This window comes from Hypomesus nipponensis, chromosome 17 (genome assembly GCF_054491055.1).
Source record: "Hypomesus nipponensis isolate SF chromosome 17, ASM5449105v1, whole genome shotgun sequence".
Lineage (NCBI taxonomy): Eukaryota > Metazoa > Chordata > Actinopteri > Osmeriformes > Osmeridae > Hypomesus > Hypomesus nipponensis.
Genome location: NC_140377.1, coordinates 13,243,797 through 13,253,699, shown reverse-complemented (window position 1 = coordinate 13,253,699; position 9,903 = coordinate 13,243,797). Strand labels below are relative to the sequence as shown.

At 40.1% G+C, this 9,903-nt stretch overlaps 1 long non-coding RNA gene across 1 annotated transcript; it reads right to left on the bottom strand.

Moving 5' to 3' along the window:
• Window positions 1-6,206: 6,206 nt before the first annotated feature.
• Window positions 6,207-7,888, bottom strand: LOC146253620 (uncharacterized). The gene is made up of 3 exons (XR_014731899.1): window positions 7,392-7,888; window positions 6,976-7,133; window positions 6,207-6,744 (listed from the first exon to the last, which is right to left on the bottom strand). It is a non-coding gene; the product is annotated as an uncharacterized LOC146253620 (long non-coding RNA).
• Between the last annotated feature and the right edge of the window lie 2,015 nt (window positions 7,889-9,903).

Sequence of the window (9,903 nt, the reverse complement as noted above, 5' to 3'; positions counted from 1 at the left end):
GGGGGGGGTCACACCGTATGTTGGACGGGACAGAAAGACCAATAGGGTTTATGTCCAGGACACTGAATGCAGCAGAAAAGAACTACTCTCAGCTGGACAAAGAGGGGTTAGCTGTAATGTTTGGAGTACAAAGGTTCCACAAATACATATATGGCAGGAAGTTTACCATATGCACAGATCACAAACCGTTACTGGCTCTTTTTAATGAAATGAAGGCAGTGCCACAGATGGGTTCTCCAAGAATCCAGAGATGGGCCGTGACTCTGAGGGGGTATGAGTACGAGATCATATACAAGGCAGGAAAGTACCATGGGAACGCGGATGCTTTGAGCCGTCTTCCGTTGCCGTTTACACCCAGAATCAAAGCTCAAGAGGACCGAGTTCTGATGTTTGATGACACAGACCTGGGATTAGTGACATCAGAACAAGTAAGCACTTGGACAGGTAAAGATCCAGTACTGTCTAGGGTCAGAGAACATGTGGTCAGAGGTTGGCCAGCACAGACAGAGGGAGCTGAATTTGCACCATACGCAGAGTTGAGCGCGCAAGATGGTTGTGTGTTGTGGGGAGCATGAGTGGTTTTGCCACAGCCAGCACGTAAAGTTACATTACAGCAACTACATCAGAGTCACCCGGGGGTCTCAAGAATGAAAGCATTGGCAAGGAGTTATGTGTGGTGGCCAAAAATGGATGAAGAGATTGAGAGTCTGGTTAGGACCTATACCGTCTGTCAGGAACACAGGAAAGCTCTAGCAGCGGCTCCACTGCACCCATGGGAGTTTCCCAAGAAGCCCTGGAGGAGACTGCACATGGATTATGCAGGCCCATTTCTTGGGAAGATGTTCTTGATCATCATCGATGCACATTCAAAATGGATGGATGTGTACCCAGTGAATTCTGCTTCGTCTATCACTACTATGGATTGCCTATGACAGAGTTTTAGTAACCAAGGGATACCAGAGATGGTAGTGAGCAACAATGCAACTTGTTTTGTAAGCGCTGAAACACAAGACTTCTTTAGAAATAACGGGATAGTGCATGTTACCTCAGTCCCATATCATCCTTCATCAAATGGATTGGCGGAACGAGCCGTACAGACCTTCAAGGAGATGATGAAAAAAAGTGCAGGGGGGTGTATATCGGCAAGGGTGTCCAGGGCATTGTTTGCCTACAGAATAACACCTCAATCGACAACAGGACTTTCACCAGCTGAAATGTTAGTGGGTCGTAGGCTACACTCCACTCTGGACTTGGTTCATCCAGATCTAAAAAGGAAGGTGGAAGGTAAACAAAACAAGCAAAAAGAGGACCATGACAAACATGCCAAGGACAGAGGCTTTGCAGAGGGGGACCTGGTCCTTACCCAAAACTTTAGTCAGGGACCTAAGTGGATCCCAGGATTTATAGACTCAGTGACTGGTCCTGTCTCCTTTAAGGTCAGGGTAGGCAATGGTGCAGTGGTCAGGAGACATGTGGATCAAATACTTACCCGGAGTCAGGAATGTACAGAGGAGAGGCAAATGGAGGCTGAAGAGGACAGACTAAGCTCCAGTGAGCCAACCGTGTCTGGGGTTCAACGCCCAGAAACAGAGACTGTTCCAGCAGAAACTCTTTTTCAGGAAGTAGCAACACAGTCAAACACCTTTAGCCAAGCTCGTAAACAGCAAGGGCTGGCTACACCTTTGGAAATGCACACGGCTGAGGTTCGCCGATCACAGAGAAAGAGCAACCTTCCTAGCCGGTTAAGAGAGTTTTTCTGAGACAGGAAATCCTTAGGAGGTTGTTACTAGTGTTAACTCAAGATACCATGGTACTACAATATTACGTAGACATGTGTTATATTAGTTTAGAGTTTTATATAGGCTTATTGGTTATGGTTTCACCACATGTTAAAATGGGAAGTCCATAGTGATGTCTTTAGGGGGGAGGAATGTGATAATGTGGTTTAGGCAAATTATTATCTACAGGAGCCACTAGGTGGCGCTAATAGGAATGATGTTAGGTTATCGAGCTTGCTTGGGCAGGTGGGTTTTTGGGGTAGAAAAACGCCACATGGAAACTGGAATGAGCAGTCAATAAATCACCCGTGTTCTAGACCTTCCCTGATAATTATTGCATCTCAGAAGTGTTCTTTGGAATTATTACACTGGCATAACATATAAGTACACAGAACACAACACATGTTGTTAACGTAGTAAATTGTAAGTGGGCTGATGAATAAAACAAGTCCCATTTACTTCAACAGTCAAAAGTTAATTGTTCAGTAGAACAATAATCCTCAATCATTAGGCTACAGTGCGCAGCTAGCATAGCCATTTCGACCTCTGCTTCACAATATGGCTGCCTATTGTTATAGGTTAATCATGTAATAGCCTACATGAATGTTAATAAAGTATGAGACATATACATGATGCAACACACCAGTAATCAATTGATATTATGTGTTAGTATACCGAAAATGTCAGTAAATCGAGATGGTGCTGCTGTCTGTCCTGTTGAAAACCTTTCAAACAGGTGCCGTTTGTGTTTTTCACCGCTCCTTCCTGTTAAAAGACACAGTCCATCTGTCCAATCAGGAGGGTCCGTCTTCTGCTAGATAGGCCCTACCTTTTCCGTCAGAAGTTAATGTCGTTGTGTTTTCCTATTTGCCGTTGTTGTTAACAGTTAGTCTTATATACGGAGGCCCTGAAGTGCAAAACACATCCCCTAATATGAGTACATCCCCCAAATGACAACACTCCCCCCAAATACGAGTCAACTCCCCCCAAATCAGATGACTTGTTCACCTCCCCCCAATACAAAAATACGCTCCCCCAAATGGAAAATGACATTACATGAACTCAAAAACACATTACATTAACTTTGAACGGAAAGGGTAGGTACTACACTTTAGCGCTGATTGGATGCAGTAGGCTAACTAACAAGACATATGAAATTGATCGACAGAAGTACAAAATGCAATAGCCTGGCAGAGTTACGTGCACCAGAACATTTGTTTGGCTATCGAAGAATGTAGCAAATAGTCGGCTACTTAGGCAAAAGTATTTCGTTTTAAATGTAAAAATCGATAGCCAAACAACTATCCTGGTCTACGTTACTCTGTCTTTGTGGCATTTCGTTCTTCTGTAGTGGACTATTAGTTTTTTTAAAGAGTAGTGTCATGATTCTGAATTGTTAACACAAATGTTTCCTCTTTCTTTCCAACCAAAACTATCAAGTTCATGATAATGACAAGAGTTACCTGGACTAGTTGTTTGGCTATCGATGTTTACGTTTAACACGCAATTTATGCTTTTGCATACATAGCCTATGCTACATGCTTCGATACCCAAACAAATGTCCTAATGCACGTAACTCTGTCAGGCTATTGCTTTTTGTACTTCTGTCGATCAATTTCTTATTTCTTGTTAGTTAGCCTACTGCATCCAATCAGCGCTGAAGTAGTACCTACCCTTTCCGTTCAGAGTAATGTAGTTTTCCATTTGGGGGAGCGTGTTTTTGTATTGGGGGGAGGTGAACAAGTCATCCGATTTGGGGGGAGTTGACTTGTATTGGGGGGGAGTGTTTTCATTTGGGGGATGTACTCGTATTAGGGTGTGTGTTTTGCACTTCAGGGCCACCGTAGTTTGCCATAGCACCTAGTCAATGGTCAAACGATGAAACGAAATGGCCAAGCATCCAGTGGCCAGAGATTTATAATTACCTGATCGACACTCCAAGTGTATATACCCGGGAGAAGTTAAAAGCGTACAAGTCTCTTGATGCATACAACTTCGTTCTGTGTGGTCATATCCAAGACATAGTATGTCATGATTACTAAGTTCAAAACTTCGTAGTGCTGAAGACAAGAGGTTCTGCCTAGCCAAAGACAGGGTAAGAAGACAGAATTGTACAATACCTGGGTTATCGTCAACAAGACAAACAACTGCATTCTTACAGCGAACTGCACCTGTATGGCTGGGTATGTAACCAACATAAGTTTACTATCTTAAATGTTCATTATTTACCCAATTCATTCAGTGGCAGCAATTTAATCAAACAAAATGTAATTGCTTATTTCCTGAAATCATAGCTATAATTGTTGTTATATGTATAGCCTAAAGTACAAGTTAAATCAATGTGTTTCATACATTAGACCATTTTGTTCAGGTTAGGGTCATGCTGCAGCCATGCAGCTGCTCTTATGTTCAAAGTTGAGCAGTGGGTCAGGATGGGAAAGACGGAGAGGTGTTGTACTTCAGGGACAAATATGTGGATCCACACATCCAAGAGAGACGTGAAACCAGCCATACTGAGTGAGATCAGCTTCAGAAAGGCTAAAAGGACAGACATCCAACTGCTGCCAGTCAGAGTAAAGCATAGAAAGAATAATGTAAACGGTAGGCACAATCTGAATGTAGACGAGATCAGGTCATGTACATATAGCAATCAGGTATTCATTATATTGTATAATTAATGTCAATACATAAGTTATAATCAGTACCATTTAACTATTAATGGCAGATGTAACCAGCTTTGATTCCAATTAGTATTGAAATAAGTTATCAAACATTTATTTATGTTTATTCAGAACTGACAGATGAAGACATTGCAGAACTGAAAGTACTGGCACCTAACGCAGCTGTGCTCACTACCATGGACTTCAGTGACACAGATTCCGCATCAGAATCTGACACAGAGACCAAAGACCTGCCAGAGCCACTGGTAGCTCTCTATGATGCCAATCTGAGATGCCTCTGCAAAAATGAACTACAAGAGAAGAGTGAAGAGACCTTTGAAAAATTGGGGAAGGAGTTAAGTAATGAGCAGTGTGTAAATCTTGAGCTTATGACTAAAAATTAGGCCCACTCTCAGGCCTGGCACACACACAGAACTGGAAGGATAACAAGCACAACCCTACATTGTGTATGCACTGTAGTAACCGAAACCGCTAAAACAAACCTTGTAAAACAGGTCATGCACTACAACCAACAAGAGTTGTCCCATGTCCCAGCAGTACTTTGGGGAGAGATATGGAGGACACAGCCAGACGACAATACACAGAAATAATGAAAGCACAACATCACAACTTTGACGTGGAGCTCTGCGGTCTTGTTGTGCGGCCAGACAAACCACATTGCTATTCCATCCGGCGATGCCAGATGGAATAGCAAACTGTACCTGCTATGGGAAAGCAACTATAGAGATTAAGTGTCCATATAAATACCGTGATAGTCTGAAAGGGAGCAGTGAGGACACACAGTTCTGCTTGGACAAAGCACTACAACTAAAGAAGAATCATGAATACCACCATCAAGTTCAGCTTCACATGTTTGTATGCAACGTCCAGTACTGCGACTTTGTGGTTTGGACAAAGCAAGATGTTGTTATCAACCGCATCACCAGAGATGAAGAAATGCTGCAAGCAGTCCTGCCTAAAGCTGAAGTGTTCTTCAAACAGAATATTTTGCCTGAGCTGTTGACGCGCAGCATGGATCCACTGATTCAAGAACTTACAGTCGGCTCACTCTGTCAAAGGCCAGACTTTGGAATGATGATTGACTGTGCAAAGTGCAAGAACCATTTCAACTACACATGTGCCCGAGTAAGAAGAAAAGTTGTGGATTGGTATCGTGAACAGTGCAAAAAAAACAAGTCAGACTAAAATGTACTTTGAAGCGATTGTTTTTATAGAGTACTAGTATTTTACATTTAAAAGCTTGAATGTGAAATTAAATGTGTTTATGACAATAAACAGTTACTTACAGAATGAATCAAGCTATCTTCTTGGGACTACACATTTGCAAAGGTTGGTTAATGCTCCACACACAATCACAATGTCATCTAATAGGTCAACCTGTGTAAGTGGAATAACAGTAGTCCATTTTTTTTTTTTTTTCCATCTACCTAATATTCTTTCGATGTGTATTCTGACATTAGACAAATGCCTAGAAATGTCTACTTCGTAAGCAGAGACCTGCTTTTTTCCTTTTGTAAAGTTAGGGATCCTAAGGGTGGCACCACGTGTGGCAAGCTCATCCCTGATGGTAAAACCACGATCTGCTAAGATCTCATCATTCTGCTCTACAAGGTCATAAAATCCTGACTCGGCTGTAATTTGTTTATCTGAAACTCTCCCACCCCAACCTGCCGACAGAAAGGAAATGGCTCCTGAAGGTGACATGCCAACCAAATATTTAACAGTGTTGTGGCTTTTATAAGTCGAGTACATCTGGGCTCTGGAGGTAAAATTTGTGGATCTGTTGATAAAAATCTCTGTACAGTCAATAACAACGTTTATATGCGACGTTTATATTTAGGTTTAAAACATTTTGGCATATTCTTTAATACTGCATGCTTGCTTTGCCACTTTATGAGAGGCTTTAAAGTCGCAGACATAACAGGGAGCCAACTTCTCAATATTTTTGAGATTTCCCATTCTGTGACATTAAATCTGAAAGCAATATCCTTGTTGCAGAGCCCTAATCATAGTTTCATTAGGATGATTAATAGAAGATCCTGCAGGCTCATAGAGCTACGCACAACCTCTACACTGTCTTTAAGTTTGTGAATCAACCACTCAAATAAGACACTGGTCAGACCTGTGAAAAACAGAACCTTCACTGCTTTACTCTTGATAGAGCTAAAAGAAAATTGTGTATTTATGAGTGTTGCCTTTAGTTCCTCATTCTCAGATTTCAGTTTGTCGATCTCCAAACGCAGGTTGACACATTCTGTAGAAAGTTGGCTGTACTTGTGTAACTTCTGAAATAGATATTAGATAGTAATTGACTTATAAAAGAAGCACTGTCACTTGTTTTAGTTTAGCTTTTCTCAATATTATTTGATAGATGTTTTCAAACAGCATGTGCTAAACAGAATAATGTTTAACTTCATTCACAACACAGTTCTGCTGTATTGAACAATATATAAACAGGATCTGATTCATCCGAACAATGACTGCCCTACATTAGTTAAGATATTAGAAGTTCTTACCAGTGCAAGGACCAGCACCAGGCTCCATTCTGCAGTCATCTGACGACAGGCAAGCTCCTGAAGATTCTGATGCAACCTCATCACTAGCTTCTTTGGACTGCTGTACATCATCTGGTGGCCTGTGGGTGGTTTATTCCCTCTTTCTTTTCCTCTTAAATCTGGTAGTCAGAGATGAAGGCAAACAGTCAGTCCAAAACAGTTTAGTTGCTTGGTAGATCATAGAGGTTATCAGGTACCAAAACCAAGTCAAGTGTAAGTTACATAGCATACCTAAACAGGACTTCACAAGACACTGCAGACAAATCTGGTCTAACAAATTATCTAAAAACGATGTGACATTACTTGCCATACATTCTCTGCATTTTTATGCATGCAATGAGATCCCAGTTAGCAACAAAATAAGTGACAATGTTTACCTCTCAAGTTTTGTATTGCCGCTTATTTCACACTTGGTAGAGTAGGAAAAGACAGATGGTACAAAGTTGGGACTATTGTAGTCCATGGATACCTCTCCTGTCCAAAAATAAGGTTAATTACTAGCAATACAACGTAACACAATTTAAGGTAAGTTAGCTAGAACTTGTAAATTATTCTGTGTTCTATTGTTAGATATGCGTACAACTTTACCATTATTTTGTTGTTGTAAGCCAAACCGAGTGATATGTCTGATTTAGTGTAATGTTAACTTACCTGATATGTATGGAGGATTATAGGGGACAAAACTAAATAAATAAATACTTGGATAAATAAATAATTATATAACACAAAGCGTAAATAAATGACTAATTATATAATGTAATACCTAATTGAAATACAAAATATATAAATTACAAATTAGATGAGACACTAAATATATAAATGTTACATGTATTTGTGTGTACATTAATATATATTAACATTTTAATGTGTTCACAAACGTTTGTGAGTCCGTTTTTTCATTTTTTTTGCAAAAACGGAAAAACGGATTTTGACGTGTTATTTTGTTTTCTCGTTTTTTACACACAAACCATAAAACAACTTTATATTTGGATTTTTCTCACGTGGTGGAGGTGAGTGTGAAATGCCTGTCATTGGCCGAATGTGTCGTCAGCACTACCTGTTCCTTCAAAGTTAAAGTTTCCCCCATCTAACTCGATTAGCCTAATATGGGTTATCTATCAGTTACATTTTAGGGTATTCACATTTATGAACTTGCCAATTAATCTTTATTGACTTGGGAGTTCGCCCTTCCAACTTCATTGAATGCATCTACTTTTTTAGGGCCTACTGATATCTACAGGCTAAACAAACTAATGTCAAAATGCTGTAGGCTTTGTCGTGTTTTTCCATTTTTATTTGTATTAGTAATATTATAAGATCACGTCAATCAATTTAGTGTGGTGGTGTTGCTGTAAATTGTTAGCTAACTGATAGTGCTTATAGATTCAACATTCCATTGAACTTCTTTCACACAACTGTAAAAATATATACATCATGGAAATTCTAAATGTGCAGAGGAAAATGGAATGTGCAACTAAAATGCAGGGATAGCAGCATGTGAGGTTCTTGTGCACTGATGATCCTGTGCACCCTGCTCAGACACAGCTTGTGCATGTGAGGTTCTTATGCACTGACGATCCTGTGTACCCTCGAGTTAGATGGGGGAAACTTTTACTTTGAAGGAACATGTAGTGCTGAAGACACATTCCAATGACAGGCATTTCACGCTTACCTCCACCCACGTGAGAAAAATCCAAATATAAAGTTGTTTTATGGTTGGTGTTTAAAAAACGAGAAAACAAAATAACACGTCAAAATCTTTTTTTCCGTTTTTGCTGAAAAACGTTTTTCGTTTTCATGCGTATTCCGTTATAATGATATACAGTGCCGCCGCTAGCCATTTTGGTGCCCTACGCATAATTCCTTTATGATCCATAATTCCCCCACCACCACCACAGCTGCCCTGTCAATGCATCCACATTCTGTGTTTGATATGATGCTGGTTACGGAGTTAATGCAGGCGAGCGCGAAATTTTGAAGCCTTTATTTGAGTGCATGATGTATTTTTGTCTCTTAATTTTTCAGCCCCACCCTTACTTTTCTTAGCATGGTTTTCCAAATTAATTATAAACATTTAAAACTGAAAGCATGCAGCCAAGGAGCTCTCTACCTTTATTACTCATTTAAAAACTATTCAATCGAATATAAAAGCATCATAGAATGTACAGTAAAGAAACATCTAGCTGGCGTCAGTTATTTCAAATGCATAGATATTGTTTAACAGTATCTAAATTTAGTTTGCACCTAACATATTTGAGTGTGCTAAAATTAGCAATAATGTCAGCTAGTTTGAGGTGTATGCATAGGCTATCTATAAGTTACTACATATTTCCCGTATTTAACAATAATTAAACATGGACTTACCTGAAAGTGATGCACGGGCATCATCTTGCAGTTTATTTCTTTTTCTGCACTTGACTCCTGTTGTCTTTTTGAGGCCATTTTCGAAAAGTTTACCTAGCTTACTGTCAAAGTTCGTCAGGCCACTGAGATAGAAAAGGGCACCCACGGCGAGCTTGGAAAGTTGAGTGTGTATTTGTTTTTTTGTGGGGTGGGCGTGGGGGCACCATCGTAACGTTTTGAGCAATTAAATATATCTCTTGTTTTGCCTGTTTTGTGATAAACATGCCTAAAAGGTGCGTAATATTTATATAGGCCTACTGAAATAATATCGGCATTATAATTATAATAACTATGATGATTTTTCAGTTGGCAAATTTTTGGTGCCCCCTCAGGTCTTGGTGCCCTACGCACAGCGCGTAGTGCGCGTTATGGGAGCGGCAGCACTAATGATATAAGAAATTAAACTCACGTACACGGATCACCCAAGATGGAAGCACCTTGTGCGTATTCAATGAATGAAATATTGAATGCTACAGTGGTCGAAAT